Source organism: Pogona vitticeps, chromosome 10 (assembly GCF_051106095.1).
Source record: "Pogona vitticeps strain Pit_001003342236 chromosome 10, PviZW2.1, whole genome shotgun sequence".
In the NCBI taxonomy this organism is placed as follows: domain Eukaryota; kingdom Metazoa; phylum Chordata; class Lepidosauria; order Squamata; family Agamidae; genus Pogona; species Pogona vitticeps.
In genome coordinates, this window is record NC_135792.1 from 21,870,008 (window position 1) to 21,885,046 (window position 15,039).

A 15,039-nucleotide genomic window follows, 5' to 3' on the forward strand; every position below is an offset into this window, starting at 1 on the left:
TTGAAAACTATGCACAACCATGAAATCCTCTTGGGTGAACCTGGGCCTCCACCATTGATACTGCTCAGACCTACAATCCACAATTAAGGCCCCTGAATGAAGGATGAGGTGAAAGTGGAGATCAGAACTAAGCAGGGTTCGTGGGAATTACACTTTAGGGAGCTGCTGAAATTATAGTGAACTCTGTCACTTTTGTACGCCATTCCAACTTTCAGATAGAGGACTGTCCTCCGACAGGTCTTCAAGAATAGGACCGACGGTCATCCCAACAGTAAACCCTTGTTACGGAATGCCCTTCTCAAAGAGGTCTCGCAATTGCTTGTTCATTAACTTTTTGACAACAAATGTGAGTGTGTTTCTCCCCCCCCCCCATTCTGCTGCTTCAATATTCTTGACATATTTTGACCTTTTTCTGAAGTCTCTTTTTCCTTTAGCTATTTTAAAAAAAAACACACACACAAACTGTTGGTTTCAATTGACTGTCTCATATCAACGTTGCTACTTTGATGTAGATTTTAGTGGATTTTATGCAGACGGTATCTGCTGTTCTCAAATATCACTCCTAAGTCATGGTCGTCCTATAAATTAATGATCTCCCAAAGCCTGTACCATTAATAGTCCTGCTTAGTTCTTCCAGACTCCAGGCCAAGGTCTTCTTTGTTGAGCCGATCCACCTCATGTTCAGTTTTCCCTTTTTCCTACTGCCTTCCACTTTTCCCAGTGGGGTTTTTAAGATATGTCCAAAATTATGAGAGCATCAGTTTAGCAACTTTAAGTGGATTTGTATGTTTACTGTGCATCAACCTGAGAGACATAAGTGCTAAGACTATTAATATAATTTAGACACAAATAAGAAGGATAAGCTGTTTGTCCTTTCAGCTCCATTAAAACATTCTTTAAAAGGTGAGCCGTTTCAGACAGAGATTTTCCTATGGTGAGCCGATTGTTGTGTTTTGATACACAGGCTGAGCCCAGCATGGGAGCTGAACTGGAATAGAAATCAATGAAATAGCATTAGGATGCGATTGCCACTCATTATCAGAAGCAAAAGACCACTGTAATTCACGAACCGAAAACATTTTGCCAACTGTTTTCGCAAAACATTAGTTTTGGTGTGTTTTCAATTTCCATGCCTCTGAAAAAAGCACTCGGCCTATAAAGACCATTATTACCATCACCCACAAATTTGTGGAATTAAACCTAAACAAATTCTTACAGGCTTTCACTGCTTCCTGGCTTGATCTGTTCTCTCTTCACCTCTTTACTCTCCTGGTCACTATTTTTAGTGCTCCCTCCCCAACCCCCTGAATGATAAGTACTGAGCGCCTCAAGGACAGCACCGAGCATTTTCTGTACCCTGTTATTTTAAATTGTGCATCCTATCCCAATATAAATATATCTTGGCATTCAAGCCTTCTTGAATTCATCCCTTTGTGTCATGGCACAAGGTCAGTATTCGATTCCTATAAGGAACTCCTCTAAGGACATGTCAAACCATCTCCCCAGTCCTGTCCGTTTTGATCCTTCTGGCCAGTGGAAGTCATTGTCGTTTAGTCTTGTCCGACTCTTCGTGACCCCATGGACCAGAGCACGCCAGGCCCTCCTATCTTCCACTGCCTCCCAGAGTTGGGTCAAATTCATGTTGGTGGCTTTGATGACCCTGTCCAACCATCTCATCCTCTGTTGTCCCCTTCTCCTCTTGCCTTCACACTTTCCCAACATCAGGGGCTTTTCCAGGGAGTCTTCTCTTCTCATGAGATGGCCAAAGTACTGGAGCCTCAGCTTCAGGATCTATCCTTCCAGTGAGCACGCAGGGTTGATTTCCTTTAGAATTGATAGGTTTGAAGTCAGCCCACCCTAAATGCTTAGTATCTGCTGAAAAGCATGAATACCCATTGAGGCCTCCCCGAGCCATTAATGATTCAATTTCTCTTTCCTTGCACAAAACATGTGTTGCAATATTCCTCTGGAAGCTGTTTCCATACTCTCTCTTAAAAGGCTTATTATCATGGGCTAAATTCATTCATCAGTTGCAAGTATAGTAAACCCCATGCAATCAAAGGGATTTCTACAATGATTGATTTAATGGTCAGATTCCTACCGGTTACTTACGCTGACCTAAGGAGAATGGTGTAAACTACGGGAGAAAATTGATACAAGCTAATGAGTCATTGCCTGCATGCAGCTGGTGTACAACAAGGAATAAGAGCGGTGATTTGTTAAATAGCAGTCATTTGTTGCTGTAGTTTATGACATTCCATTTACGCTGGCACAAACACCCAATAAGATTCTGGCCAGTAAGTCAGATTCTTCCACTGGGCTTGCTATAGTTGGGATTAGAACTCAGGACCTGTCTACACGGGCATATAGGTATGTTATATGGATCCCTAATAGCACTGCTTGGCATGGGAGGAAAAAAACCTTATCCGCTTGTGTTTCTACTTACAATGATCCATTCTTCCCCTTTAAGAACTGGCCCGTATTTTTCTGGCACATGGCTGGGACATGCATTCTTTTGGGGATGATCCACTGAGATGAAAAATAGCTCTTCTGCCTTTGCAGACAGGTACCTGAGTTAAAACAGATTGCACTGAAGACATGGACCTTTAAGGACCTTATCTGGATCACACCAGATAAATTTCACAGTGCAGGCAGGCCTTTAGAGGCAGCCAAAGGAGAGGGACAATGTCAACCTCCAAAGAGGAGTGACCCAAACTCTCCTGCTGCTTGGGGTGGGAGAAGCACCACTGGCCTCCCTCATCTACAGTTTTTAAACAGCCCCTGCCTGATAACTGATGTCCCATCAAGTATTTCTTCCATTCCACTCCAGGTAAGTCTGTGTCTGCCGGAGCCAAATTTCCCTTTGAAGAGACGGGAAGGGGAATCCAACTATGACTTTTGTCCTCTCAGCAAGGGAGAAACGTGGACTACATACAGCAGCTGCTTTGTGTCTGAATCTCACCACCTTTTTGTCTCCTTCCTTACCACCACTACCAACTCCATCTTTCCTTTCCATTTCACAGCCCTCTCCTATCTCCCATGTAAGACTCCCCCCCCCCCCGTGTTCCTTTGCTTGCTTCTTCCTCCCACTCCCCTCCCCCTTCCTTCTACTAGTGTCCTTCTGGGCCAGGCAGGCTTTCTTCTCCCAGACTTTGCCTAGAAAGCACATGAATGGCCATGGTGGCCACAGGGGGAAAGAGAAGCTACTTGCCCCACTTAGATTTCTTAATTTTGGATTAGAAAAGTGGGGGCGTCTTATACATGGGACAATCTTATACACGGAAAAATATGGTAACTTCTAGCGTTTTGTCTGTTGCTTGGCCCTTTGGTCAAGCTGGGGGACAAAGCGAGCCAAGCTTGTTGTATGGATCTCCCATCATTTACATCTGGTGGATACCTTAACTAGACATAATTACTTGTCATTGCTGTGTGGGCCGGGGGTGTAACTTGCAATGGAGTAAGTTACAGATAGAGAAAGTCCACATCTGTGTTCCAGTCCAGTCAGATTGCAACTCCCAATCTTTGTCAACTTGGGCTATGCATGCAAAAGCCAATAAGTCCCATAACATCTGGAAGGCTGCACATTCTCTGCCCTTAAATTAAGTGATACTAAACTAACTGATGTAGAGATGTAATAGTCATCAACAGCTTCATATCTGGCTTGAAGTCTAACATCTGAGGGAAAGGATGGGACAGGAAAAACAGTTATCTTTCACTACTTGAGGTTCAGTTTTCGTGCTGATGGAGCATCCTGCCTCCCCTTGGCTACCTGGTGCAGGAGAGGTTTTGCTGGGATTTATGCCCAAACAAAACAATTTCTCTTCTCTTCTCTATTCCCTTCCCTTCCCTTCCCTTCCTTTCCTTTCCTTTCCTTTCCTTTCCTTTCCTTTCCTTTCCTTTCCTTTCCTTTCCTTTCCTTTCCCTTCCCTTCCCTTCCCTTCCCTTCCCTTCCCTTCCCTTCCCTTCCCTTCTCTTCTCTTCTCTTCTCTCTTCCCTTCCCTTCCCTTCCCTTCCCTTCCCTTCCATTCCCTTCCCTTCTCTTCCCTTCTCTTCTCTTCCCTTCCCTTCTCTTCTTTTCCCTTCTCTTCCCTTCTCTTCTCTTCTCTTCTCTTGTCTTCTCTTCTCTTCCCTTCCCTTCTCTTCCCTTCCCTTCCTTTCCCTTCCCTTCCCTTCCCTTCCCTTCCATTCCATTCCCTTCCCTTCCCTTCTCTTCCCTTCCCTTCTCTTCCCTTCCCTTCTCTTCCCTTCTCTTCTCTTCCCTTCTCTTCTCTTCTCTTCTCTTCTCTTCCCATCCCATCCCTTCCCTTCCCTTCTCTTCTCTTCTCTTCTCTTCTCTTCTCTTCTCTTCTCTTCTCTTCTCTTCTCTTCTCTTCTCTTCCCTTCCCTTCTCTTCCCTTCCCTTCTCTTCCCTTCTCTTCCCTTCCCTTCCCTTCTTTTCCCTTTCCTTCCCTTTCCTTCCCTTTCCTTCCCTTTCCTTCCCTTCTCTTCTCTTCTCTTCCCTTCCCTTCTCTTCTCTTCTCTTCTCTTCTCTTCTCTTCTCTTCTCTTCTCTTCTCTTCTCTTCTCTTCTCTTCTCTTCCCATCCCTTCCCTTCCCTTCTCTTCTCTTCTCTTCTCTTCTCTTCTCTTCTCTTCTCTTCTCTTCTCTTCTCTTCTCTTCTCTTCTCTTCTCTTCTCTTCCCTTCCCTTCTTTTCCTTTTCCTTCCTTTCCCTTCTCTTCTCTTCCCTTTCCTTCTCTTCTCTTCCCTTCAGGAGAGGTACTTAGGAAATGTGTTTTAAAACAAGAGAAAGTTAAAGATCATGTCCTGACTGAATGGATTTTAGTTGCTTTTTGTTTTTTATTTCTTTCCTTTCTGAAAGCTACTTGCCTAGGGAGCTCTGAGCAGACATGAACCTAAACAGGGGAAACACAGTGCTGCTAAAACCCACCCCTTGGGACAAAGAGAGACTTAAAAAATGTCTCTACTCTCCGGAGGGACAAAAGATTGCAGAAAGCTAGCACAACAAGCCTTAGGTCATTTGGATGATGAGGGAAAAAATACTGATAACATCAATGCAAAACCATGTGGTTCTACCTTCATCTGGAGAAACCCTCAATTTAGTTTGACCTTCAGAGATTCGGTAGTTATGTCTTATGTTATAGATTCCTTACTGAGTGTGGGGTGTTGATTAGATGACCTCTAATATGCTTTTCCACTCTGTCATCCAATAATATGATAATCTACACTGAAAAGCCACCTCCCAAAGTACACACACACACATACACACACACAGAGAGAGAATACATCTAGTTAGCCATAAAGAGGTGACTGAGACACTATCAATGACAACCACATTGTTCCAGAAACAGCATTTCCTGTGTTATTAATAAGTGTGTGTGTAACTTTAAAATGGCATATGTTATAAAATAGGAAGTTGCAGATTTCAGTGCTTTAGTTTAAGCAGTTATCAGGGACACCGTTTAGTGGAGAGACTTAGAATCGCTTACCAAAAAAAGAAAAAGTTTAATGAATTCCAGACGCAACTATTCGAGCCAACAAAGTGATACCTGATTGGTGTGTGCAGTTAATGAAGAGGTCTGTTAGCTGCAAAATCTCTAATTCATGGTAGAATTGGTGAGTCCCTTCTGCAGGCTGAATTTAGAGGACAAAAATGCCGACTTTTGCCTGGCCTTAGCAAGATAATGGGTTTCTTAAGTACCTTGCAAAGATTCAGGAAATTTGTCAAACGTGATCAAACGCAGGCCAAGCTAATACAGCAAGGCTGAATTTATCCTGCACTATTTCTTGGCATAAGTGACAAGTTTGTTTCTGGTCAGCTGTGCAGGTTATGGAAAGATATTAAGAGGGCCTCTGCTTTAGCATGTCAGCTTGACAAATGTTTGCGGAAAGACAGGGAATCAGGGAGCTGGTTTTAGCCGGATATACACATTTTGAAAATGCTTAAAATGTGGGTGGTTTTTTTTCTGACACAGGTAAAGCTGCATCAAGACAAACTTGGCTCGTAGTCATGACAAGCCTGCGTGGAAGTGGGCTGAAGTTTGGCAGCACAAATAGGCTGCTGCTGTCTGGTCTGGGTCAAAGCCGTTAGCAGGGTGAAGGAGGCTCAAGTCGCTTATATAATGCAAGGCAAAAAATGGCAAGAGGTAAACAGAATGTCCAAGACTGGACAGTTCACCTGAGAACATGGGGTTGGAAAGTCAACCAACATATGAAAGCAAAGGCAGTCCTCTCAAAATATTATAAGGTAAAGGTCCCCCTTGACATTTAGTGCAGTCGTGTCCAACTCTAGGGCGCGGTGCTCATCCCCGTTTCCAAGCCATAGAGCCAGCGTTTGTCCAAAGACATTTTCCATGGTCACGTGGCCAGCGTGTCTAGACACGGAACGCCGTGACCTTCCCACCGAGGTGGTACCTACATATCGACTTGCATTTTTACATGCTTTCACACGGCTAGGTTTGCAGGAGCTGGGATAAGCGACAGGAGCTCCCTCTGTCACGTGGATTCGATCTTAGGATGGCTGGTCTTCCGACCTTGCAGCACAGAGGCTTCTGCAGTTTAACCCACAGTGCCACCATGTCCCTGCTCAAAATGTTATAGATAATGTCCAGAGTTGTATTAGTTATTCCCACTGGAGAAACACAATTGTGCTAAATCTTATTGGCAATTTGTCACAAGTTAATAAGTTAGTGTGCCATTTGCTGTTGTGTGCTGCATCCCATGACCGAAGGGATTTAAAGCTATCCAGGGATCTCCTGGGCTCATATTTTCAAAGTATGGCATTAATTGCAGCCAAGCAATAATGAAGTTCAATCTAAAATTTGTGAATAGCAGATCTATCCATCTATCTACTGTATCTAAAATATTTTTTACTCCATCTTTCTCCTTAAAAAGGAACCAATGTGGTGTACGTCATTAAAAGACAATATTTAAAGCTTAAAACAGTAAGTATACAAATAGTAAAAAGGATTAAGATGGTAAACAAAAGCAATACCAAAAACACATTAAAAGCAGTAAGGCACAACAATCCATTAAAAAAAAAAAACCCACTCAGACTGCCACTCACTCAGGGAAAGCTTGCCTGAAGAAAAAGGTCTTTGTCTGCTTGTGGAAGGACAACAAAGATGGGGCCAGTCTGGCCTCCAGTGGGAGGGAGTTCCCAAGTCTGGGAGCAGCCACCGAGAAGGCCCTCTTGTGTGTCCCCATAAAATGCATCTGTGAGGATGGTGTGACCAAGAGAAACGCTTCTCCTGCTGATCTTAACACTCGAGCACGCTCAGAAAGGGAGATGCAGTCCTTGAGACCATTTGAAACCAATCTTTTTAGGTCTTTAAAGATTGGAACCAGCACTTTGAATTATGCTAGCATTCTCATATTTGCAGATGAAAGATGAAGCTGTTGCATGCATTGTATAAGGGGTGGGTGATCACGTCTAACTAGCAACACCAATTATTAGACTGCAGGGAGTAACAGCAGAACAACTTCACAAGGTCTACTTTTTCTCCAGCCATTGCCATAGCACATTGGCCAGAAGTGCATCAGGCACCAGGAATCCAGTGTGAGCTTGCATTTTGTAACTTAGCTCTGAAATATTTATCACTTTCTGAGAAAATGAGAGAAGCAGGCTAACCTGCCTGTATATAAATCAGCACTTTCTTAACAGGGACGAGGCATGCGTCAGAGAAGAGTTTAACAGGAAAGCCATTAAGCGTGTAAGATGACGTTACATGTCTGACACACCACATATTACCACACACCTTCCTGTTGTTCTGCTCTTCCCGCTAGAGGCTTGAATTTCTTTCCCCTTGCCGTGAACCCATGGGCTCACACCTGTGAATATGACCGGATGTCCTTCAAAGGATTCAAAAGTACATTTTGCTTTCTCTGTTTTCCAAGTCTTAATAATAATTGTGTGCTGTCAAGTTGATTGAGACTTGTGGTGACACGCTTCAGAGTTTCCTAGATTTTCCAGGTAGAGAATACACAAAACTAGTTCATGATTTCCTTCTTCTGGGGGCACTCTGGGACTGTAGCTCGCCCAAGGCCACCAAGGCTAGATTTCTTCCCAGGAGGCCCTGGGAAGGGGGGGGGGAGACACCTGACTTTCTGCTTTGCAACCAGGTATTCAGTTCACTGAGTTATGGAACCCGATCCTCCTTAAGAATACATAATGGTATTTCAGTGACTCTGAAATACAGTGATTCTGAAATACTACTTGACATTCTATCAAGTAGTAGGTCTCTACTGTTTGTTTTAGCTCCCCGTATACAGTGGACAAGAGGACATTTGGAAGTAAGGCCACTGGTTTACCTTAAACTATTATTCACTTTGACGGAAGTCAGCACTTGTAATCTATAGTGCACAATGCAGCTTTCATCCGAAATGTTTATTTGAGTGCCCCCTTGAAATTTTTCTGTTGGTCAGATGAAATGCAAATGTTATCTGTTTAGCTGTACAGTGGTGCCTCGCAAGACGAATGCCTCACCGGACAATAACTCGCAAGACGAAAGTGTTTTGCGATTGTTGTGGTGACTCGTAAGATGGCTTTTTCTATGGCCGTGCTTCGCAAGACGATTTTTTTTCCTGCAAGAGCGATGCCTTACAAGATGAAAATAATTTGTTCATCTTGCGAGGTTTCCCATAGGAATGCATTGCAATGCATTCCTATGGGAAACCACGCTTTTGCAAGACAAAAATTTCATAATACGACGCTACTCGCGGAACGAATTACTTTCGTCTTGCGAGGCACCACTGTGCTTGATTTTTCAGAATGAATTGGGGACAGTTGTCTCACACATTTTAATATTTACAAGGGAATGGTCTGGACCAAATCCATGCATTGATGCAAACAAAATGCAAGCGTAAAAGTTGAAAAGACAACAATGGCAGGAATCCTGTTAGCTACACCTGCTACTGTGACGCCATTGGTGGAAATTTCAGCCATGAATTGCTGTAAGGTTAAAAGGTCAGTGTAAGCATTTACTACCATGTGTCAGTGATGTGTGTGATAGCAAATGCCTCTGCTGACTTCTTGTAATTTGTAATCACCATTGCATTTTATATCTACAGAGTTATGGCCAAGTAAATATGTAATAGGATTCCAGCCATTATCGTATAAATACAATGTTGACTTTGAAAAACAGAAAACAGAATACATTAAAATACAATCGTGTCAATGTATTTTTTTTTAAAAAAAATAACAGCAACAAAATGTCTCGTGGAGTCCTTCGGCTGGCAGTGGAAAAAGGGGTTTTGCAGTGTGGACCCACACCTTTTTCCATTGCCGGCCCATCTAGGTAGGCTTCAAGGTGAGCTAACAAGCAGGGTCCCAAGGACTACACGAGACATTCTGCTGCCTGAGGTAGAACAAGAAATGGTATTCTTGTCAGATAGTACCAGATTATTTTGGTTCATGAAGCTGAACAAGCAGCTCCCTCTGCCCTTGGTAGTCAACCAAGGTGTGTCACTTGGGGCCTGCCAGAGGTCACTAGACCACAACTGTTGGCCACATTGGTTAGGACTTATGTGTGTTAACAGTCAGCAACATCAGCTTGACTACTTGGCCACCCTTGCAGTAAAATAACAAAGTGGATAAGCGGTCATTTGCTCCTCTTCCCTGACACTCGAAAAGCTGGTCCCTGAGGCAGTCACTCCGCTCAGCCAAAGGGGTGGTGGTGGTAAGGTTTTAAATGCCAAATGGAGCTCTTTGAGCGGTGCTTGGGAACAGGGCAGTAAGCTAGCGCTCTTGATTCAGCACGAGGGTAATAGGGTCTAGCTGTCTCAGCCCTATGAGCCCATGAGTCGCAGCACTAGGTACCTGGACATCTTAATTATGGCGTCATTTGGATGGCTAAGAGCTGGCTGGATAGCTCAGTGGGTTAGGTCTCTAGCTGCAGAGCCAGAGGTTTGGAGTAGAATTCCAGAAGAGTCCATCTGTGTGGTCTTGGGCAAGCTGCACCCTCCCAGAAGAAGGGAATTGGAAAATGCTTCTGTCTGCCTAGAATCCTCTGAAAAGGGTCATCGTACTGTATGTCAGAATTGACTGGCAGGCACACAATTATTATTGGATAGCCATAGGCACTTTGCTTTATTTTATTATTCATGAGTTACAAGTATATGTTGCTTTCCCTCGGTTACCTCATGGCTCTGTTTTCCCCTTCATTATCCTCTCTACAACCCTGCGAGGTAGGCCCAGGGGAGAGAAAAAAGTGACTGCTCCAATGTCAGACCGTGGAAGTCATGCTCCGTGGGGACTTGAAGCAGGATCTTTCACATCAGAGTCCTGCCCCTGAACTATCCAACTATCCTGCTGTGACCCATCCCATAAGACACAGGGCATACTAAACAGGAGGCAACTCATGGAAACAGGGAGATTTTAATGGAATTGGAGAGAGAGGGTTATTTCAGAGAACTGAGTCCCCGCTTGGTTGCAGTAGCTGCAGAGTTGCAGACCTCCCCTCTCTGGCATTCTCTCTCTCTCTCTCTCTCTCTCTCTTTCTCTCTCTCTCTGAAGCAAATTTAAGAGCTGTTGGCATGGCCTTCCTTTCTCCTGTAAGGAAAATTAGCGTGATTAAATTTGGTTCTGAGTACTTTGCTTGAACTCTGTAGGATTCCATCTGCAGCGAAGTCCCAAAATAGTTCTGGAATTCGCCGCACACCGCAATGCTAGTTCTGCCAGCTACACAGCGCAGAGAAGATTGGCACCCGTTTGATAGCACATTTTCCTCTGTGATTCCACTTCTGGCTGCAGAGCTCTTAGAAACCTGGCGAAGGGGGAGAGCAGAAGACTATCAGATAGAGGTGATTCGTAAATGACAGCGCTCCCAAACTGCTGAAAATTGACCTGAGCGGTGAACATATACACCAGAGATAGCTTCTTAAATTGTGCCTCTCTTTATAGTCCGGGACTGATGCTAAATGTGGTTGCTTCTCTTCAGCTCAATTCCTGATGGATTGTGAGCTCTAGGCAGAGGGGAAATGCTGTATTTTTTTTCCGTGTTTAAGACTATACTTTTGTCTAAAATCTTTAGACTAAAAATTGAGTGTTGTCTTATACATGGAAGTAAGCAGAGGAGAGAACAAAAACAAGTGGAGGGGAAAGCAGGGATCAAAGTGATCCTGCAGCGCTTTGATCCCTTTCCCCCTACACATGCTAATCCCCACTTAGATTTCTTAATTTTGGATTAGAAAAGTGGGAGGTGTCTTATACATGGGGGCGTCTTATACACAGAAAAATATGGTACATTTTTCCTGGGACAGTTGGCCTTACAAGTCCTCATAGAAATTATTGACTGATCTTAGTGTCTCTCCAGAGCAAACCTTTCTTTCCCTTTTTTAAGTTTAACATATGGATGCTCCCTCTTCCGAATCTTAGGCCTGGTACATTTCAGAATTTGGGAAAGTTAAGTTTTAGGGTTAAAATTGTTCTAGTGGTACTAGTTGGGTGATTCTGTATACTTTTCTGATCCTGAGCACTTTTCAAATACTTGAAGTCAGTCCTACAGAGGAGGGGCAGGATCTGTTCTCGATCATCCCAGAGTGCCGGGCATGTAATAATAGGTGCAAACTAAAGGATGCCAGATTTAAGCTGAATATCAGGAAAAACTTCTTAATTGTTAGAGCAGTTTGACAATGGAACCATTTACCTTGGGAGATGGTGAACACTCCAACACGGGAGGCATTTAAGAGAAAATTGGACCACAATCTGTCAAGCCTGTTTTGATTTGGATGCCTGCATTGAGCAAGGGGTTGGATTCAATGGCCTTTTAGACTCTTTTCAACTCCATTATTCTATGATATCACAGTGCCCAGAAAGCAACGTTTCCAAATTCTATTTAGTTTGAGAGGGATTTCTCAATTGCTTCCCCATTTAAAGCTCTTGACAACCTCCTTTCCATTTTTCTTACCCCTTCACTCACACTTCTCTTGAGAACTATGCCACGTTCCTGCTACTCAGCTTCTGTCCCAGGCTGCTGATGCTTTACCTGATTTTCAGCAGGAATGTGGTGTGAACTCCAGGGCAAGTCTACAGCCTGTGTCAGGTGTGTAGAGGGGAAGCAGGTATGTGTACAGAGTTTAATCAAAAGGGGAGCATATACTGGGGTCCTTCAATGCCCATTCTGAACAGATATTATCCGATCTGGAAGCCAGGGCCTTCAGGAGAAGCTCTGATAGTAGTATCACACGGGCATGCATGAGAAGCCTTTATTCTGCAGGATGCCCACACACTGGGGCATCTCTCCCTCAGAGTTGTAGCTAATTCCCACTAACAGTGCTTTTAGCATAGGATGCCAACATGCATATTTTTCAGTCTGGACTTTTAAAAAAACTTATTGTGATAATTTCAGTGGGACTCACTCTTTAAATTGTTTTTCATTGTCTGTGTGCTGTGCATAATGCTTTTTTCAAGTGGTCAGATAGGCTCAAAATGGAAGAACACAAAAAATAATCTAAAAGAAATAAATGGCCAGATGTATTTGTTACATTGACATTCAGCCTCCCCCCCCCTTCTTATGAGCTCAAAGCACATATAGCTATGTTGTCTTCACTTCATTTTCACAACCCAGGGAGGTAGGTACGCCAGGCTGAGAGAAGATGATTGGCTGAAGGTCCCCCATGTCTGTTTCATGGCCAAATAGGAACTTGAATCAGCCCTAGTCTGATGTTTGAGCAACAACATTACACTGGTTTTTATAGTGACCCTCTGGAGTGGAAACCATTATGGAAAAGAGCGCAGCCCACTGAAACAGTATCTGATATCTCAAATGGTCTCATAGGTGGCTCAGCTTCTCATCTTTGGCTGTGGTGTCTCCCAAGACATTTTGCGTCCAGAGGAAAATACTGTATTTTTCCGGGTATAAGACACCCCCATGTATAAGACGACCCCCACTTTTCTAATCCAAAATTAAGAAATCTAAGTGGGATTTAGCAAGTGTACGGGGAAAGGGATCAAAGCCCTGCAGGGATCGATTTTGATCCCTGCTTTCCCCTCCACTTGTTTTTGTTTTCTCCTCAGTTTATTTCCGTGTATAAGATGACCCTCAATTTTTATTCTAAAGATTTTAGGCAAAGGTATAGTCTTATACACCGAAAAATACAGTATGTCTGCCCACGTGGAGAGGAGGATGCTTTGACTTGCCAATTGAATCTTCCGTCAACACTGGCGACAGGCCATCCGCTATGCCCGAGGGCAGCAGGCCAGTTTAGGAGGTTCAGGAAGACTTTTCTCCTCGAGAGGAGAATGCCTAGACTTGTGGTGGGAGAGGGGATGGTCCCTGGCTGTCCTTATTATTACCAAGCAGGACCACTTCTAATATTGGGAATAGGATTCTTGCCTCTTGCAGATTTTTTTTTCCTCCATAGTCAGGTGAGCTCCCTCAGGAGTATACTTGCTGGAAAACATTGCACATTTCCCACTCAGCTGTGAACATAACAGATCATCTCTGAATGTAGTGGGAGAATGCTGAAGGAGTTGCTTATCACCGCCTTGGCAGCTGGCATGCCTTGTGCGCATACAGGCTCCCCATCCGTTCCCTATAGGTTCGTCTACGCTGTGTTATATCTGTGAGGGAAATTCATCTTTCTGAAGTCTCCTTTGCTTGTCAGCGCAGCAGAGGTCGGTAATACTAGCTGTGTCTTTTATTAATGGAGCCTGCTGTCTTTACATAGAAACAAGATTATCTTGTTTTTGTGTCCGAACCGTTTCTGTGCAGGGCTTTCGGCAGAAACCTGATCCCTGCGTGAAAGTGATGGAAGATGCTGTTCAGATTAGGAAATATTGTGGTCCATCACTTTTTACAGCGAAATGTCTTGAAAGCTTTAATAGATGACATACTTCCAAGCTATGCTGGTGATGAGCGGAAGTAACAGATTCTAAGAGGTCTCTTCTAAACATTTAAAATGTGTTGAGTTTTTTTTTAATCTCTTTTTTTTCTCCACAGAGGCAGGGAGGCTTAAGAGTTGTGATATCTGTTTTGTTTGGATCATTTATTGCAACTCTAAAAGCCCCCAATTCCAATCCTACCACACACAAAATTCTTCCTCTTTGCCTTACTTCAAGCTTTCTTCATTCCCACTGTAAAATCAGTGACCAGGGTGCAAAGTCCTTTATTGCAGTGGTACCCAACCTGGGGCCTCTTGACTACAACTCCCAGAAGCCTTCATCATCACCTCTGCTGGCCAGGATTTCTGGGAGTTGAAGTCGAAGAACATCTGGAGGCCCAAGGTTGGAGACCACTGCTTTATTGTTCTTCTTATCAACATCTGGAAAACAGGCAGCCTTGCTGATCAAATGCAAATCTCCCAGGAGATTCCAATCCACCTTTTGCTTCCTCCTGTTTGCCGGCATGTGTTCCCTTTTGCTGGCAACACTGAGATTACACACACTTCTTTTGGCTGTTTTGAGATGTGCATGTGTAAAACCTCTGGCTTTCACTCCCTGAAAGGGAGAAAGGACACAGTGAGGATTCAGGGAAACTAATGATCAGGTGCTGTCTGGGGCTACAGGTGTGCCCAGCTAACATCTTGATTGATGCTTTCCAAAATGCAATGGGAGGAAACTCCCAGTTTTAGTGAATTGTGGCAAGAGAACCTTGCAGCCACCTACACGGAAGACACAGGCCCCTTGTCACAGGCAGACCAAAGCAGATCGGATGAAGAGAAAGCACACACAAGGTAATCTGGCCTGGAAATGAACCTATTATTTTATATCTTTTGTTGTGATTAAAGCAGCCTTGCATTGAGGGCTGCCGGTCTTTGCTTATTTCATACATGTGGGTGGCAACACGAAAGTTCAGAAGTTTATGTTTCTGTCCTCCCCCTGCTAACCGAAATCGAAAGAGCTTTTCTTTTCCCACTCTGCTTTTGTTGTTGGTTGTTTTTTTGCATTTTGGGATTCTTGTTGTTAAAAAAAAAAGCCTCGTAGAAGTATTTATGTGCCAAATCCTTGGATGTTGTGTAAAGTATGAGATTTTTTTTTAAATACAAAATTGAAAGTCTTTACACATTTTGTTTGTGCAAAGTGCAAGCTTTATTTAGTTTTTT

The 15,039-nt window shown here is 43.7% G+C and overlaps 1 protein-coding gene and 1 long non-coding RNA gene across 2 annotated transcripts in view; both read left to right on the top strand.

Moving 5' to 3' along the window:
• Positions 1–15,039, top strand: part of WWOX (WW domain containing oxidoreductase) — a 605,441-nt gene that overhangs the window by 478,185 nt on the left and 112,217 nt on the right. The gene's annotated exons all lie outside the window — the stretch shown is intronic.
• The window catches only part of LOC144584407 (uncharacterized), a 28,364-nt gene continuing 18,080 nt past the window's right edge, over positions 4,756–15,039 (top strand). The window contains exon 1 of the long non-coding RNA XR_013538631.1: positions 4,756–14,670. This is a non-coding gene — a long non-coding RNA (uncharacterized LOC144584407). The remainder of the gene's footprint in view (positions 14,671–15,039) is intronic.